The 18,600-nt window shown below is 37.0% G+C and overlaps 1 protein-coding gene across 1 annotated transcript in view; it reads left to right on the plus strand.

Annotated features, from left to right (window-relative positions):
• The window catches only part of LOC6562838 (neural-cadherin), a 148,209-nt gene that overhangs the window by 78,043 nt on the left and 51,566 nt on the right, over window positions 1–18,600 (plus strand). The window lies entirely within an intron of this gene.

An 18,600-nucleotide genomic window follows, 5' to 3' on the forward strand; every position in this document is an offset into this window, starting at 1 on the left:
TTTTCAATTTTTTTCGTAATTTTTAGAAATTGATTTCAAAAGCAGGAAAACTTTATATATTTAAGGGCGATTTGTGTTCTGAGTGCACCAACAATAATAACAGCCACAGGACGATATCCTTGCTGTGATTTATAAGTGGGTCGAGCGACTCCACCCCCTCTCCGTCCCCGCCCACTGTGTGACCCTTTGCTTTGCATCTTGTTGCTATCAAAGTGCATATAAATTACCGTTGCAGCCTCTAGTTGCCCCCGCCCTCCCCCTTGCCACTTGCCCTTGCCCAACTGCCCCCCTGTGGTCATTTTGACATAAATCGTTTCGCGTGTTCAGCTTAGAAATGCGCTTTGCTAAGCGTTTTCTGATTAACTGGTTAACTGGCGCCATCTATGTCTGAAAGTTGAGGCAGTTGAAGGCTTGCAACGTTTGCCATGCGACCTGCTTGTGCCTGCCTGTGTGTGTGTGTGTGTTGCAATAATGGTCGGTTAATGTTTGTGTATTGGAATGATAGTCTGTTAAGCTATGTTTATTGCAATTATAAGGTATATTTAGCAGCCGGCTCTAACAAATATCAGTTAGTTGAGGCTTTAAACCATAAATAACTTTACCTATAACTTTTGCTAACTTTACAAATTTGGTTTAGAAATGCTCTGTTGTTCATTAAAAAAGTTGTTTGCCTTTTTGCAATGATAGTTGCTTAACTTTCACAATATAAAAAGCAATAAAGTAAGCTGAGTTGCAGTAAAAATACTCTGCTCAAATATTTGTATAAAGTTGTATAAGTTTGGTTTAGATATTTTATAAAGAAAACTGCACGCATGTTATGCAAACAGTAAGTTTTCTGCAAGAATTATACACAGGACAATATAAAGAACTTCTTTTTTTGATAATTGACTGAGACTCATTTCAGTTGGCCCATTTTCCATGTATCTTGTTATTTACTTACAACCAGCTAACTTCTGATTAGAATATCAATATATACTTTTAACCCAAGTTTAATTGGTTCAGGGAATTGTTGTAGGTCAACTTATAGTATTGAGTAATGTCTATTAAATCCTTCAACTCTGTTGGCTTATTGTTAATTAATTTATAGTTTACAGCTTTTAAAGGAATTTACATTTTTGTATATATTTATTTTTATGGCTGCCAAAATTAAGAAGAATCTTCCTGCTAGTATTTCTATATATGAGTTATAAATTGCTTGAAATACATATAATATTCATTAAATATATATTTGTAATAAATACTTTGCATTTAATTATGTGCCAAAACATGTGAGCTACTTCTGAGTCTTTAAGCATTATTTCATCAAGTGCAGATGTTGGCTAAAGTTTTTGTTCTTCGCACAGTTCATTTTGTGGTTGGGATTTAATCATTCTGTTAAATACTTGCGGGCAGCCAGTGCTGGCAAATAGCCAAAGTCAAGGAATTTTAATTAGACCTCAGGTGACACACACACACAGTCAGAAGGTGAGCAAAGAATGCAGCAATGAAATTGTCGACACCTGCTCTGACCACAATTATTTCAACTATTTACGTTGCTGTTGCTGCTGCTGTTGTTGTTGTTGTTGCTGGCTATCATTAAGAGAGTGTCATTCACACTTTCACTTTTACTTTCACTTTTCGTCTGTGACACGTGTCAAATGTGAGCAACAACAACAGCAACAATAACAGTTACCAATTGTCACGCCCACAAGATGCTTTTAATTGTTTTCTTGGAGTCCTTCTGCTTTTGATGTGTCTGAATAGTGTTGGTAAACGCATGCTGAACAAGGGCTTTTTTTAGCTTACAAATTGGTTTTTCTTATAGAACACAATGAAATGAATTTGCTTGAAATAAACGCTGGCTTTTTTTATTAAATATCTTTAATAATTTCAACTCTAAATAATAATTCACACAAATAAATCGAAAATTGCAGGGCATTTCAAGTTCGTTGTGATCTGTGTTTTCGACTATTTGCATTCGTTGCCTATTTTGTGTGTGTGTTTTTCTTGTACGTAGTCAAAGATTAACGTCACCCGTGCCACTTGCCACCTGCCACCTTTTTGGCCAAATGATTAATGACAGCGATTTTCTGCTGATGCCCGTCTTTAACTGAAGGCACGCCCCCAAACCCCTACACTCTTTGAGTGGGGCAAACTTTTTGGCATTTGATGGAAATCTACTTGTTGGCGCCAATTTCGCTGACGACCTTCATGATGATAATGAAGATTACTTTGTTGCCCACTTTTTGTTCTTACTTTGTTTTTGTTTTTGTGGACAGCATTTACATAAATTAATCAGCGCCCAAGTTGGCAACTACAAACTGAACGAAACCGCGCCACTGAAACTGAACGAAGCGCAAAGAGTCAAAGGCATCATCAAAAATGCACTCAGCGAAATTTTGCTTTTGCATTTCTAATTACTGCGCTCCTTTGCGTATATAGGAAAGGGATAAAAGAGAGAGAGAGAGACGGAGAGAGAGAGCGAGAGAGAGGGAGAATAAAGGAGTGCTTTAAAAGCCGCTCATCAATTGTCAGCAGCGTTGCCAGATAGAGGAAACGACTGGCAAATTAAAGCAAAGGCTGCCAGGTGAAAGACAAAGAGCGAAGCAAAGGAAGAGGAGAAGAAGAAGAGGGGAAGAGGGGGAGAGGAAGAGTGCGAGAGACAGTTAGATTGTCAGGCAAATTGAATAGTGAGTGAGTGTTGGGTGGGTGGAGGGTGTGGGGGAGGTGTAAAATCCATGTCGATTGTCGGCATTTGTCACGTGCAGCGACATCTGGCGTGCGGCAGAGGAAGTGATGCGACCAAAGTCGCGTTTTGTCTGCGCTTGATTGAAAGGCAGCGCTGACGACGCAGGTAGCGACGCAGGCAGCGACGCAAGCAGCGCTGCCAACGCCAATTTTATTTGCGCAATGTTTTGACTGCTTTGCATTTGTTTTTTTTTTGGAATTTTTAGTTGCCATTGCTGGCAGGCAGTTAGTCAATCAGTCAGTCAGTCAGTCAGTCAGTCAGTCATTTAGTCAGTTCGTCATTCAATTCATTTGTGCGTTGCTCGACATAAACTACGCCATTTTACATACAAATACGTAAAATACTTGCATATTTTTGCATATATATATATATGAGTGAAATTGATTGCAACATGGTGGCAACAACAACAACAACAACAACATCTGTGTTGTGGAATGCGTGTGTGAAAATATTCACTTGGTAATTTACTGCAATCGCATTTTGTGCGCAACGCGCTTTGAGTCAAATATTTCTGACAACTTTTTGTTGATTTAGTTTAATTTTGCTCTTTTTATTTGAAAATTGCCGCATTCCAATTGGAAACTCATAGTCGAAAAACAGTCGAAAAACTGTTGCCATTTAAATGCATTTTCCACCTTTTTTGGCTGGCAGTGCTTTCAAATCTGGCCACGCCTCCCCAAGGCATGTGATTCAGGATTTATTGTGCAGCCAGCGGGGAGCGTTCTGGTCATGTTCTCGTCGCACGTTCCCAGGACACGCAAGTGCAGCTCTGCTCCTGCTTGCTGCAGCCTTGCGATAAACTTGACACTTTATGTGCAGCAGCAGCAGCAGCAGCAGCAAAAGCCTGCAAGTGGCATGCCACACTTTTGGCAAAAAGAAAAAAAATGAAATTAGTTGCACACAGTTGTGAAAGAATTAATAGCACCACTCGCACAAGAAATGTTTTGAAAAGTGTCTTATTTCAATTTGTAAGTTTGAGCAACTTATGAATACATTTTTAGAAGTGGAAGAGCATTTTTAACCTATTTAAATTTACTTCAAATTAAAATTGACTAATTCAATTCTAGGATAAAAGACAGAAATTAATGAAAAAGTTAATAAAATTTTTATTTTATGAATATTTGAAATAGGTAAACGATTTGCATAAATTGCGTAAGAAAAGCTTTAAACAAGGATTAAAACTGCCCGAAAAACATTTACATTTCGATAAATTTAAAATTCTATAAATGCTGCTTGTTATTTATTGGTTATTTGTGCAACAAAATGGTTGCAACAGTTCAATCACATTTCGATAAGGCTTAGAATATTTTATTATTTTGCTAAATGTTTGATTTATTACAAATGAAGTTGTTAAATAATTGATTGCGTTTTAGGAACATGTTTTTATTTCATTGGCTTTGGTCACGAATATCAATTAAAAGAGCTCAACAAGGCGTATACGCAATGTTTGTTTATATTTTATATTTACACATTTCCTGCTGCTGACCTGGTTTTTTGAGTAAGCGTGTTTCAGCCATAAACAAGAAGCGCAACAAAAACAACAACAATTGTCGCATAAACAAGCTGGCGACTTAGCTGTGTAATTTAAATTGCCAACACGCGTGTGGCACATTACTTCTTGCCACCTACGTTAAGCCCACACTTGCAACGTTGGCTGTTTCTTTGACTTTTTCCGTTTAGCTGTGCGTCTGTTAACATGGTCAGTAAGCCCTGGCTCCAATTAGTCTGAGACTGACATTTAATAGCCAAAAGTGTTGCTTAAATAATGATTACATTTTCCTGACCACATATTTACTTGCATTACATTCGAATGGCTGCAACAAACTATGCCACATCAAATTAGTTTGATTAAAAGCCAAATTGTTCGTATAAAAATACCATAAAAGTTTCCACACTTTTATTCAACTCGATTCCTTTGAAGTCATTTTTCCCGACTCGCATCTGAAATAATTTCATTGGCAAATTTATTTATTAAAATTAACTCAATTTGCTGCGCTGCTTGGCATGGCAAAATTGCCATGTAAACGTAACAATTTAATTAAAAACTTTATGACACGATGTCATTTCTATGAAAAACTGTCCAGAAGGGAAAAGGCATTTCCTGTTTCTTGGCTTTGTTTTTTGTTTTTTATTTTTTGCTTTATGTGGAATACAAGTAAAAATACTTGAACAACTTCTGTGGCAGACAATTGTGGCTGCTGCCATGAAAAGTTTGTCCATTTCACCAATAATCGCAATATGAAAAGTTAGTTGTTGCTTTCGTTGCTTGTTGTGGCTGTGATGTATTTTGTTAAAAGCGTTGACGAAATGCAAAAATATAAAAATCGCAAGCTAGAAAATCATCACCAAAAAAGATCCAAGCGAGACAAGGAAGCAAGTAAAAATACACCGCCCAAAAATAGACACAAACACACCCAACACACACCCAACACACACACACACAGCTGTGTTTGACAGCGTTGAATCACATGAAAACAACATGTCGCTGACATGTTTAAAGATATACAAAAGATAGGGGGTGGTGGGTGTAGGGGATGGTTCCCCTGCTGAAAAACCCACTTTAGACGCTTGAAAAGTTTTTGTGCAAAACTTTTCACATATTTTACTTACAATTAAATGCAATTGTTCGCAACACGGAAGTGAAAAACAGCCTCAAAATGAAGGTCGCTTAATATGCACAAGGGAAAAATTAAAAAGGGAAAGTGGAAAAGTCTGAATTGAAGCATAGTAAGCTGAAATTAAGATCTGATTTCTCAAATTAAGAATGTGAAGGGGAAAGACTGCAAACTTAATTTTAGGTGCTTCAAGAGTAAATAGAAAATTAACTTGATTTTAGTTACTTTATGAATATGAAGAATATGTTTTTAAGTAGTCTAAATTAGAAGACAGACAAACTGCATTTTAGCTAATTTAGCAATAAGAAAAATCTAATTTTTGAAATTTACAAACATGCAAAATAATCTTGATATTAGATACTTCAAGAATAAAAAGAAAATATATTCCTAAAAAGAAGAACTCAATATTTTAACAATAAAAAATATGTAGGCAAAGAGCAAACTTAATTTAAGATATTTCAAGAATAAGAAGAATTTTAAGAAGTAAAAATAGAAACACAGAATCAACTTAATCAACAATCTGAGCATATATTTCTTGCTGTACATTTTTGCCGCTCTTTGTTCACTTTTGCTGCGCTTTCTAATCGAATTAAGAATAAGTTTTAGATTGTTTTCTCTCAGTGTACATATAAGTGTGTACTTGTGTTGAAAGCCACCCTTGATTCATTGTGCAACAAACTCGAAACGAAGTTAATGTTGAGCCAGCACCTGAAGGAGGACACAGGCCTATGGCGGGGATGCAGAGAGGCAGAGGGTGGTGGTGGGGAGTGGGTGATGGTGGGTGTGTCTGCAACGCTATAATTTATGAATGTTGCCTGCGCACAGCGCGTAAATTATGAAAATCTACTTAAACTTGCCGCCAAACTCAAACTCAAACTCAAACTCAAAATAAAACCGCACGCATTCTCCACATAAGATGAGACGATTGGAATGGGGAATGGGGAATGGGTAATGGGGAATGGAGAATTGGAATGGGCATGAAATGGGATAGCTGTAAAGCTAACGAAGCAAAACAAAAGTAGACTTTTAGTGTTTCCTCTTCTGTTCGGCGGTTTTCTTGGTTCTTGGCTGCTGCTTGTTGCTGTGTTGGCTCTTTTGTCTTATCTCCACTCATATTTTATACCCTATTGCCAACGGGGGCCACACAAAAATAAAAACGACAATTATGATTTGTTTCGAGTTCACAGCCATTGTGACCAGATAATGCTAATTTATGCTAAAGCTAAGATCTGCCGGATCAGGCTTGGCATCCACTGTTAATAATATGACAATTTAAATGTTTAATTTTTTAATTTTTTCCATTTTGCTGGATTGAGCAGCAATTGGAAAAATTGTTGCTTGGCATATTTTTGCAATTTAAGTAATTCTTTAATTAATATAATTTCTTCGGCAGAGAAGTGGCAAAGTAATTCTTGCATTTTCTTCTATATATTTTGATAGGTTTACATATATTATAGATTGAACATAACATATAATAATTGAATTGTTAGAAATCATTTCCTTTTCTGGCTCTAATTTTCAATCCATAAAGTTGGGGTTTCCTGTTCCGCTTTAACATCCTGCTTGAAACATAGCTTTTCCAGCCCTTTTACTGAGCATCTGCAAGTCGCTTTTGCCTTAAACCTTTTTCTATATTGTTTTTTTCTTTTTGTTGCTGAAGTTAAACTCACATTTGTCGCATTTGCTGCGCTTGAAGCACTTCATTATTCTCGTATCAAGACTTGCCACGTTTACGTCTTATGCAAATTATTCACTTCTTTCTAATTATATATGCGTGTTTTTAATAATAATAAAATCCACATTGAGCAAACACAATTACAAGTGCTGAAAGTGTTGTCTTTGTGCACATTTCTGGCTTTCATTGTATTATTTTTATTACTACATTTTATTGCGGTTGGCAATTAGTTGTTAAAATGTATTTTTAATTGCGTGTAATTAACTCTAACGAATTTTAATTGTCCTTTGGCCAACATAAACGGCATTTAATCAACATGTGCATGCAATTGTTGTTTATCCGGTTGTCGCTGTTTGTTTTCATTTTGTTTGCCATTTTGTCAGCAGCTGTCAACCCTTGCAGTTGAACTCTGATGTGCATAATTATTAATTTACCATCGATTTGATTTCAATAACCCTCATAATTAGCTAATTAAATGCAATAATTATGCAACTTTCGACTATGATTGAGATGTGATTGAGTCAACGATTAGTTATAGCCAAAGTGCAGTAAGGAAAATAGTTTAGGGCTGCATTTTTAATGTTATTTTAATTGCTATAAAGATAAAATAACATAGCCAAAAGTTGATTAACAAAATGTTGTCATAAACATCAATATTTATGTTCAAATTTCAATCAATCATAACTTCAATAACATTGTCACTCTACAGCCTCAATCATTATGTACATCGATGTTTAATGCCTTTCAAATTTCAATCAATCATAATTTGAATAATTGATATAAAATATATTGTTATATTTCTCGTAATTTTATATGATTAGAGCTCTTCAAAGTTCAATCAATCATTATCCAAAGTAACTTTGAATATACATCTAACAATTTAGCTGAGACACCCAACCATCAATCTTCATTCACCTTTTTGAACGTTGCACAATAGTGCATATTTACCTACTCTGCTTCTTCTTCTTCTTCTCCCCTCTTTTTTATATATATATTTTTTGGTAGTTAGCAAGTGAGTGAACACAAACACAACACAATTCAGGTCAGAAGATGCATAAAACTGTCGGCATAATTCACAAGTTTCTCAAGTAGCTGACACCGAGATATTTTTGTTTTTTTATTTTTGTAACTTTAGCTGAGGCAGCTGAGGTCCTGCATAAGAGATGAAATAAGAAGGGATCTAGTAAGGCAGTAAGGGGATATCCGAGAGAAAGATAGAGAGAGAGAGAGACAGAGAGAGAGAGAGACAGAATACAAGTGCAATTACCAATTATAAGTTTTAAGTTTGCTGTGTGTGTTTGTGTTGCGGAGACATTTTCATTGCCCCTACTGATTTATAGCGAAAGAGACAGAGCGAAAGAGCTAAAGAGAGAAAGAGAGAGAGAAAGAGAGGAATTCATATAAATCAAAGCTGCAAGAAGCGTAACAAGTTTTCCTTGTTACGTGTCTGCTGTAAATTTCAAGCATGCCACAAGACAAAAGCTATAAAATGCAATAGAAATAATCTAAAACCAATAATAAAAGAAAGCGAAATATTCTCGCTTTAAAATAACTTCAGTTAAAACTGTAATCGTTAATCAACACTTAATTTGAGTAACGGGTAAATTGTGCAAGGTTTCTTTTTGCATTATTTATTCAAGCTTTATCAGCTGATTTTATATATGCAAATAAGTTTGTTGCACAACTTCTTGCATGAATTTAATTAAAAGCGATTGCTGGCTGCTTTTAACTATTTTTTCATTTGTATTTTATTAAACATTTAATATGCAACACACACACACACACACAGAGATCCACACATGCCACAGGCAAACATTGTTATTATTAAGTAATTTTTTAAGAGCAGCAACCCCGTCGCTCGCCTCTTGCACCCCTTTCTTCCCTTATTGCATTTTGCTACTTTGCGGTAACAGAGAACATTTCGCATTGTTGTCAACGCAAATTTCCGTGCCACATGCAACAAGGCAAAGGCAACTTTGCACTCCCCAAAGAGAGCTTAACGCTTTTGACTTTTAATATGTTGGCGCAACCCAAAAGCCCTCGTTACCTTAAACCCCATGTTGCACGCCCCCTCCCCCCTTTACGACATACCCCTTGCTACTTAAAGCCCCCAGTTGCCTCATTGTTGTTGCATTAAAATTACATATTTTGTTACTTGGGGGCGCTCTCTCTCTCTCCCTTTCTCTCTTTCTCTCCCCCCTGTCCCCCGCTCGCTCCTTCGTCGAGTGTTGCTTTGTGTGAAGTGCTACTTGTTCAGCTCCTGCCACTGCCACTGCCGCTGCCACTGCCGCTGCTTCTCTCGCTTGCCAACACTGCAAATTTATGGCTCGTTTCCCGTCTCGCTCTCGCTTTGCACACAGTCTTTTTATTAAAGTTTGCACATTTCGTTCTTCACATGCGTTGCTGCTTCTTCTTCTTCTCGCTCTTGTCGCTTATGTTTTTTTTTTTTTTTTTTTTTTTTTTTTGGCCAGCTTCCTAATTATTTTGTTGTTGTTACTTCTTCAACTCTGACAATTTTTCATATGCAACGAATTTGCATACAAAATATACAAAACAAAAAGGAGGCGCCACGCCGAAAAATTGTTGCGTTGCTGTTTTTCTTCCTCTTTTTTCCTTTATCTGCCGCCTCTCTAAGGGTAGGCGCGGGCAGAGGGGTTGGTGATGTGTTGTACAACATTTCGGTTGATGTTTTACAGCTACGCCTTGTGCCTCATAAAGATATGCATGCAAATTTTAGACTAGTTTTTTCCCTCTTATGTTTTCCAAAATGCATCCTTTGTCTTTCATTATTTTTGTGGCTTTCGGGTTTGGCATAATCATCAAGAACAGCCCCCTTTGACTGCCCCGCCTTGTCGGCAGCTTATTAATCTTTGGCTTTTATGTTAGAAATTCAATTTAGAAGTTTCAAAATCGACTATAAAACTGAAATATCTATAAATAATCTTTTATATTATAGCTCAAGAAAAACTTGAAGAAGAAAGGCAAGCAAATTAAATCAAAATAAACATTCAAGCATTCAATTAAAATTTATGTTTATTGAAAGTAAATTGAATTGTGCGTTAGTTAAAAGATTTTCTTACTCTTAATGAACACTTTATTAACTCAAATTAAGAGCTGACAGTCTCAAATCAAGACTGAGCTCTTCTTGCATAGCCAACTTGATTCAATGTTGTTTGTTCGCACGTTTTAACTTGTAAGCTTTGCTTATTTATTGGCATCAGAAGCCTTCAAATATTTACATTAAGCTAAGCATAAACAGTAAAAAAAAAAAAGAAAAGAGGATATTGAAATAAGAAAAAACGTAAAATGTAAATTGCAAATTGCAAATCGCTCTCAAAGTCGCAACTTTCTCATGAATTTCACTTTTGCTGAGTAAAACCAAAGAGAAATAAGAAAATAAAACATATATTAACATATCAGTCGGATGTAACCGACTAAGCCATGCTCTGCTGGCAGCTTCAAGCTGATGTTTAACTGTTATTCAAATACATTTTTAATTGCCAAATAAAGCAAAAAGTTTTCGATTATTTCAACTATCAAAAATTGGGTTAATTTTATTTTTTACCCCTTTTTGAAAAGAGTACAAAAATGTTGACAAAGGCCGCGAAACGCTGCATTTGCACTGTGCCACGCCCATATTTGTGGCACACACACACCCTTTAGGGAGGGGTGGGGGAAGTGGGTGAGCCAATAAAAAACGCTTTGTTAGCATGCAAAAATTGAACATGTTTGCGTGGCTGCAACACACTTTCCAAGGGCTTTGTGTGCAGCCTTGTTTGACTAGCTGCGCCTGCCCTGAAGCGGTGGGGTGGCGGTGTTGGGCGGAGTAGCTTATTCCTGGGATTATCCTGTGCAGCATGACTGCGCTTTGGCTGCACTTTCTTGAGCTGCAGCAGCTGCCACACACAGCATGCCGACAGGCTGGCAGGCAGCACAGGATCTATGATATTTGCATTAAGTTTTGGCGCAGTGTATATGCATGTGTGTGTGTGCTGGTGTGTGTGTGTGTGTTGGTGTGTGTGTGTGTTTGTGAGTATTTGACGTATGTCAGGCATGTAAGGATTATTGCCTGCTCTTAAGCGCATCTGGCAACTTTATACATAAGGCTTCAGTTCTCATTCTCCCTCTCTCTCTCTCTCTCTCTCTCTCTCTCTACACGCAGCCAATGTGCAACTGTTTTGCAATTTGCATTACTTTTCGAGCTCGACAACAACAACAACAAGAATAAAATTGTGTTGCAAACTTTTCGTTGCCTAATTGCAAATGTGATTTTTGCTCGAAGAAGCAGCAGCAAAATATAAGATTTGAAATCGTTACTTTTACTCCAAGGCACGTAGAATGTTGAATATCCTAGCTGCTTTCGAGTTTTTTAATTTTACATTCTTTTTAAATAAATTTTTAATTTTTAATTACTGCAACTTGAACTTGATTAAGTTGTATAGCAAAAAGTCAGTGGCAAGTTGACTATGATGTTTAGAGACTAATTTCATTGTACTTGACAATCCCTCCAGAAGTCAACAGATATTACTTCAGCATAGATACCATATAGTTTAAAGATTCTTGAAAGTCTCCTTCAATCAATTGAAAGTCTCCTTCAATTGTTATTAAATTCAATTTTCTGAAAAGCGAAACAAACTGAAAAATGTTTATAGCATTTAGAGACCAGATGCTAAATAATTTCCCCACTCGAAACCCGAATTTAACAATAAGTTGGATCAATATAGAAATGTGTCAGCTTTATATATATATTCTATATAATCTTAGCAGTATTCTTCAATAGTTCACAAGCTTTGCGGATACCCTTTGCAGGAGTTAGAAGAGTAAGCCAAAAATTTATGTAATTTAATTTGCATAATTTGATTTAAGGCTAAACTTTACAGCTGTTTTACAAGAACGTTGAAGGGGATGGGTAATGGTGGGGAGGGGGCGAAGTTTGTGTTTACGAATAACGTAAAATTAATTAAAATACGGTATACAAAAGCTACAAATACAACTCACAACCTTCTTCGCCTTTCAGCTGCTTTTAATTGAGTTCATCAACAAATTGTTTTCGAATTCTCCCCCCTCTTCTGCTCTCTGCTCTCTTCTTCTGCTCTTCTTGCTCTTCTTACTTTCCCTCTTCTGCTTTTTTTCGCGTATGTGAGCTTAATACGCTTAATACGCGGAACGCGTGAAAGCTTATAAAGCACACAAATTGCCTTTGTGCTGTGTGTGTGTGTGTGTGTGTGTGTGTGTGTGAGCAGGCAGGCGACAAAGCTTTGCTTATTGTTGTGTGTGAGAAGGAAAGAGACAGAGAGAGCGAGAGAGAGAGAGAGAGAGTTGTTTGTTTTGTACAGCTTGTCTCTGTAATCCGATGCGCTTAGCAATTTTTAGCGGTTTTCCGCTTGGTCACGACTTTACAGCAGACAATCGGCTTTTTTTGCTTTTTTGCTTTTTTTTTGCAGGCTTTCAGCATTTTGCTGCAAATTGAAATTATATTTTTTAATGATTCAGTTTAGTGTTGCAAAGTTTTCAATTACATGTTACCATTAAAAGTTGAGTTTTCTCTCTCTCTCTATTTCTATCTCTATCTCTCTTTCATTTGGTGTGCTTCGCACTATTAATTAATATAACAGGAAATGTATTTATTCTTGATACAGCTAAAGTTTTAACAAACATTATTGATTGATAAACAAGTGTAATATTGAAATTGATTTTTGCTGTTAGCAATTTGAGCAAAATATTACAACTAAATTATAGATCAGATCGTATTTGAAGTGCTTACATATCAAATCTGGGAGATTGGTTTTTTTTTCTACGTATTCTCTTGTAGAATTGAGAATTTATCCCTTCAAGAGTGTATAAGAAACATGTCTGCGAGCAGCTCAATTTTTCTCCTTCTTTTTTCCTATTAGATTCCAAAGGATTACCACCATTACTAGTAGATCCTTTAGATCTATAAAAGTTTCTATAGATAGCAACAATACAATAACTATCATTGTCTTTGCTTGTGTAAGTTGATAGTCGACTGTCATATTTTTTACATTTTTGATGAGGATTTTCCTCAGCTTGATCCTGATCCTGCGATGCATCCCTTTACAGGGTTAACTTTAAATTTTGAGTAGGTTTATGATCACAGATGGGAACCGAATGTGATACAAATATTTTAATAATACAAGAGTTCATTGCTTAGTGATATTACTCACTGAATTTACTATTTATTATTATTATTATTTATGGTCTACTTACACTGTGTCTTATGAGATGAACTGGCTCAACTTGAATTATTTTGCAATATTCAAGTACCTTAGTTGTGTTGAGGGCTTCCTTTGTTTTTCGTTGTAGAAGGCTGATTGCTCTTGGCTCTGATAAAGGCATCATATTCTGCTCTGATTTGCTGTGAGGATTCCCTCTCATTGTTAGATGACTGCTTAGTGTCCTGCCAAGAGAGCTGTTAGTATTCCAAGTACAAGTCAAATCCATTGCTTAAATCATTTCTGATTATGGCTGCCTTACAAATTGGCCAGCCTTTTATCGGCTGCCGTTGGCCAGGCTGACGATTGCCCGCTTTATTTTCCATAAGCTCTCCATAAACAAATAGTGCTTGAGTGCTTGACTCTGTCAGACTCTCGAGTTGGGTGGCCAATGAAAAGAGTTAAGCAAAAACACTAAATTCTAAATGCCAGCCACAATCAGACGAGGGCAAATGGAGAAATCCTTTAAAGCAATAAACAAACAAATGAACAAACGCATGATTGGGTGTGTAGGTGTGTGTGTGTAGGTGTGTGTGTAGGTGTGTGTGTGTGTGCGGGTCAGTTGAGGTCATCTTTTGGTTAGGGTTTTGCGAGAGTCAAAAGCCTTTGCCCAGTTTGGTGTCAAAACAACAAATTGTTTTTTAATGCGCCACGCCCACTTTTGCCACACACTCAGCAGCAGCAGCAGCAGCAACAGCAGCCAGACAAAAGGCAAATATAAATGCCAATACACACACGTGCCACGTTGTCTAACAATGGGTGGCAACTGCTTGGGCGTAAATGATCAAGCAGGCGTGGCATGGTTCCATTCATCCATTTCGGCTTAAACAAAAAGCTTCTGCTATTGCATTTTCGGTCTGAATTCTGGCATATTCAAGCCATCCTCGTCGTCGGTCAAGAGTCACAACAATAGACCATTTACAACCTGAGTGTTGGTGAGGGCGGTGGGGGGAGGGGGTAGGGGTAACTTTTCTGTGAAAGTAGCCCAAAACTAATTGTTGGCACAACTTGCCCAAAAAAAGACGCACACACAAAAAGAGCTACAAAAAACAGAAAGGGGCAACAGCTATTGCCACGTTATGAAATAGTTTTTCCAACACTTTTCACATTTTTGTTTTTTTTTTTTGCACCTGGCCTATTTGAAAATTCTTTTGTTATTCCATATTTTTGGACCTGGCTTTCGACTGTGCGTGTGTGTGTTTAAAATGGTAGAGGAGTCGCTTTAGCACTTGATGGCCTTTTGTTTTGGGCCAAAAGCTATTGCATATTTACGCCCAAATTAAATAGTTTTTAACCTTTCGCACATTTTTGGACTGGAAGCAGCCTGGAGGAAAATACGCTTTTGCGCAATGTTTTGCGATGGTTTTTTTCATGACTTTATTTCAATTCTCTGGCAGCTATCTACTGGCATCGATGTTCACTTTTAGAATCAGAAAATCTCTGTATGTGTTTGGTCTTGAACATATTTAGCTTGACTGGGAAATATATAGTTAACCTGATGATTGTTATTTGTTCAACTTGAAAATACTTTGTGATTAGCAAAATCTGTTTATAAATATTAATTGGGAAGCTACAACTTTGAAATTCTGGCTTTTATTGCTATCGGATATCGATTAATATCGATATTCTTGAAGTGAGAGAAGCAAATCAATTGAAAATTGCCTTGCACTGCTTTATTTCATTCTTATCGAGAACTACGATAACTTTTATACCATATTTAAAGTGTGCAGCTCTGATAGTCTCTGAGTTGGAACATGCCTGAGTCGACTCGACTGTTGTTGCTGTTCAAGAATATATATTCCCTGTACATACTCTACTACGGTCTGTTGCATACTTATACTGTACTTCATTATAACTGTCTATATCTATTTGTAGTGAAGACTTGACACACATTTGCTGCACTTGAAAGACACTTGAGTAAATCCAAAGTGAGACAAGTTTAAAAGGCAAAACAAGTGTAAATTGTTTGTATCTTTCGAGTCGTTTTAAACTGATTTATTCACACCTCGTCAGCTGCAAATTGGGCTGCCTAATGCAATTGAGCGAGTGAGAGAGTTATATATATGTACATATATATATATATATATATATTATATTTATATAGAGAAAGGCAGATAGATTCTTTGTGCGCAGTTGAGTTGAGCTGCTTGTTACATTCCAGGTAGTAAATTGGCTTTAATTTGCATTACCGTCAGAGTTATTTGCACATGTGTGCACTTTGCCCCCAATTTTCGGGGCATGCTTCAACAAATTGCTGCTCGTAAAGCGAGAAAACGTGACGACAGTTTTGGCCTCATCAACGAGGAGCAGGAGCAGGAGGAGCACACTCAAAGCCATTGGAAGTCTAGCAAGGAAATTCGTGTGCAACAAGCTAACTTGGGGAATAAAGTAACTCTTTCCCCTCTCAATAACCACCCCGCCAGAAGTTGAAGACATTGCCACGCCTCTGGATTTTATTTCGATTTCATTTTAGTTGCACTTCGCTGCGTGTTTTACTTAAATGCTTATTGGCTTAGGCAAAATGCAGCTGCAACTGCCAACATCGACTCAATAAGTGTCATATCCTGGCTGCCTTTGCGTGTCCTTGCTGGCAGGACTATAGCTGCCTATAAGCAGCTTTGCTTGGCCTTTGGCTCAAATGGCTGATGGAATAACACAGCTCTTTTATGTGCTTATTGTCTGGCTTATTGAGAGAGTGCCGAGTGTGTCGTGAAGCAGCAGAAAAATATACATAAAACTGAACTGAGAAGATTATTAAGTATCATGTATATATTTGAGCAACAGCTCGAATACATTATTTACCGAAGATATCATGTTTTGCACTCAACTTGTTAGTAACCTCAATTTGAGGAATGCAAGGCTTGAGTGCTTAGAATGCTTTATTATTATAATTAATATTGGATATCGGTAATGTAGAATAGATATGTAGAAAAAGTGTTAAGCCTTCACATGAATCCACTCAAATTGTTTGTTTTTATACAATTTACTGATTCACTGACCAAATCTGTAAATAAAAGTTTAAAAAGTTATAATTAAAAATGTTTTCTTTTCTTCTCATTGCAGGTATGTAAATCAAAGTTAAACACAACTAAATATTACATGTAAGTGAAAGCAGCAAATAATATTTACAATTGCGAGAAATTCAACATTTTATTTTGGGGAATTTTGTGGATCAGCAAATAATAATTACAATAGCTGCAAATTGTACATTTGATTCGGTGAATTTAGCTATTCAAAATAGCATTTTGTAATCTGTAAAAGATTTCAATTTAAAATTAATCGCATTTTGAGCCAATATTTGCGCATAAATAATCTTCTGTTTCAATAGATTTGAATGGCCAAAAATCAGTTGGAAAAAATAAAATGCGCATTGAACGCAAACAGTCGCAAACATATATCGCAATCAGGAAACAAATCGCTTCATAATGCATTAAATATATATATATATATTTATATATGTATGCAAATATATGTGTGCTGTGTGTGGAAATGCCATTAAAATGAGTTTAAAAATCAATCGAGCAAATGTTTATGAATGCACTTGCATAAAATGCGCAAGCAAATAAACGACAACAAAAATATTAAACGCGTACAACAAGTTGTCAATGCTAAAGCGGGGCGGTTGTTAAGGGAGGAGGTGCTTAGGTAGTTACCTGAAAATGGCGGCGACGCCATTTGCAAGCCAGCTGAAAAGAAACACAAAATGACAACCAATAAGCAAAGGCAGCTGAAAGGAAAACAGCAGCAGAACAGCAGCAGCAGCAGCAGCGGCGGCAACAAACTGGGACTCAACTTGCGGCCCCCAAAGTTGCGAGCGTAGTTAAAGTGTCAAAAGCACAAACACACTCACAGCAACAGCAACAGCGACACGCAGGCAGACAGACAGACAGACATTGCGACAGACAGGCAGACAGACAGACAGCTAACTGGCACACCCCCAATTCTGCACCCAGTTCCATTTTCCACTGGCTTTTTAGCCAGGTAGCGCGAAAATGGTAATACCCTGTTGGCAATCGAAATGGGCATGATTGCGTCTCTTATCAAGTTGTGCTTGGCGAGCAGCAGATATTACAGATTCTTCAAGATATAGGGCTTCTTGTGAAGGCGGAGAGGGATGAATTTCAAAAGGAGATCTCATCAGATTTCTTCTACTTCCTGATCACAACGAAAATCGTTATTCCATTCCACTCAAAAAGCGCATTTCAATTTTGGTTAGTCTAGTGAAAAATATGCCCAATTTTGCCATTACATTAATTAATCGAACCTGTTGAAAATCAAATAAATATATAATGAACTGCTTCTTTGATTGCCTAGTCAGAACAAGTCCATTTATTTTTTGTGTTGCTTATTAAAAACGACTCAAATCAATTGTAAAAATTGTAAATAAAATGATCAATACTAATACATATCAAAGTAAATTTTGCCAAAACCTTTGTCATTTATTAAAACAGATTTAAATTCATATTGACTTTTAAGTCAGTTTGGTTTCTGGTTTTCGAATATATTTCAGAATTTGAAGAATAAAGATAATAAAGATTCTCGTAAGTCTGAATACCTCCTAGCAGAAAACAGCGTATTGCGCAGTCGTTAACTCTTGAGTGGAGCACACTATCTGCTTTCTGCATTTTTTGCACAGCTAAAGTATTTTAGATGCGCCATTTATCTTTAACACACAGGCAAACACACACACACACAGCTAGAGAAGGGTGTGTGTGTGTGTGGAGGGGTGGCGAAGTGGGTGATTTCTCCTCTGTCTGGCGCTGAGTGCGCGTTGCCGTCAGTGCCATATTTGTCATAAATATTGAACAAGCCAAAGCAAGTGGCCGACCAGCCAGCACCCACCTGCCACCTGCCACCTGCCACCACCCACTTGACACCCACTCAATAGCTGAGGGATTCAGTTTGAATGGCGTCATTATTTTTACACGTTAACCGATTGATTTGAAGCTGCACTTGAAATTACTTGCACACAACAGCCATCTATATATATTACCATAGCTATTTATATATATTTATAATATTGCTATAGTATATGTGAAATCCAGGTGTCTGACAGCAGGTGTGTGTGTGTGTGTCCCTGTGTGTGTCTCTGTGTGTGTGTGCCTTTAAGTTATGAAGACAGCAGCGCTTCGTGTAATTTATGGGTTTCAAGTGCTGTGCCAGGCAAGGAACAAACTGAATTTTTCTCCCTTTCCGCACTGGTTTGTGGTATTTTGGGGGTCAGCCATTTGGGGCATTGTTTATGGCATCAATATGTCTGTGCAACACAACACACAACGCATCACAGCTGTCATACCAAAAATGGACATTGTTCATGCAACACATAAAGAATGACACAATATATATATA

Source organism: Drosophila grimshawi, unplaced genomic scaffold (genome assembly GCF_018153295.1).
Source record: "Drosophila grimshawi isolate 15287-2541.00 unplaced genomic scaffold, ASM1815329v1 contig_1377, whole genome shotgun sequence".
Taxonomy (NCBI): domain Eukaryota; kingdom Metazoa; phylum Arthropoda; class Insecta; order Diptera; family Drosophilidae; genus Drosophila; species Drosophila grimshawi.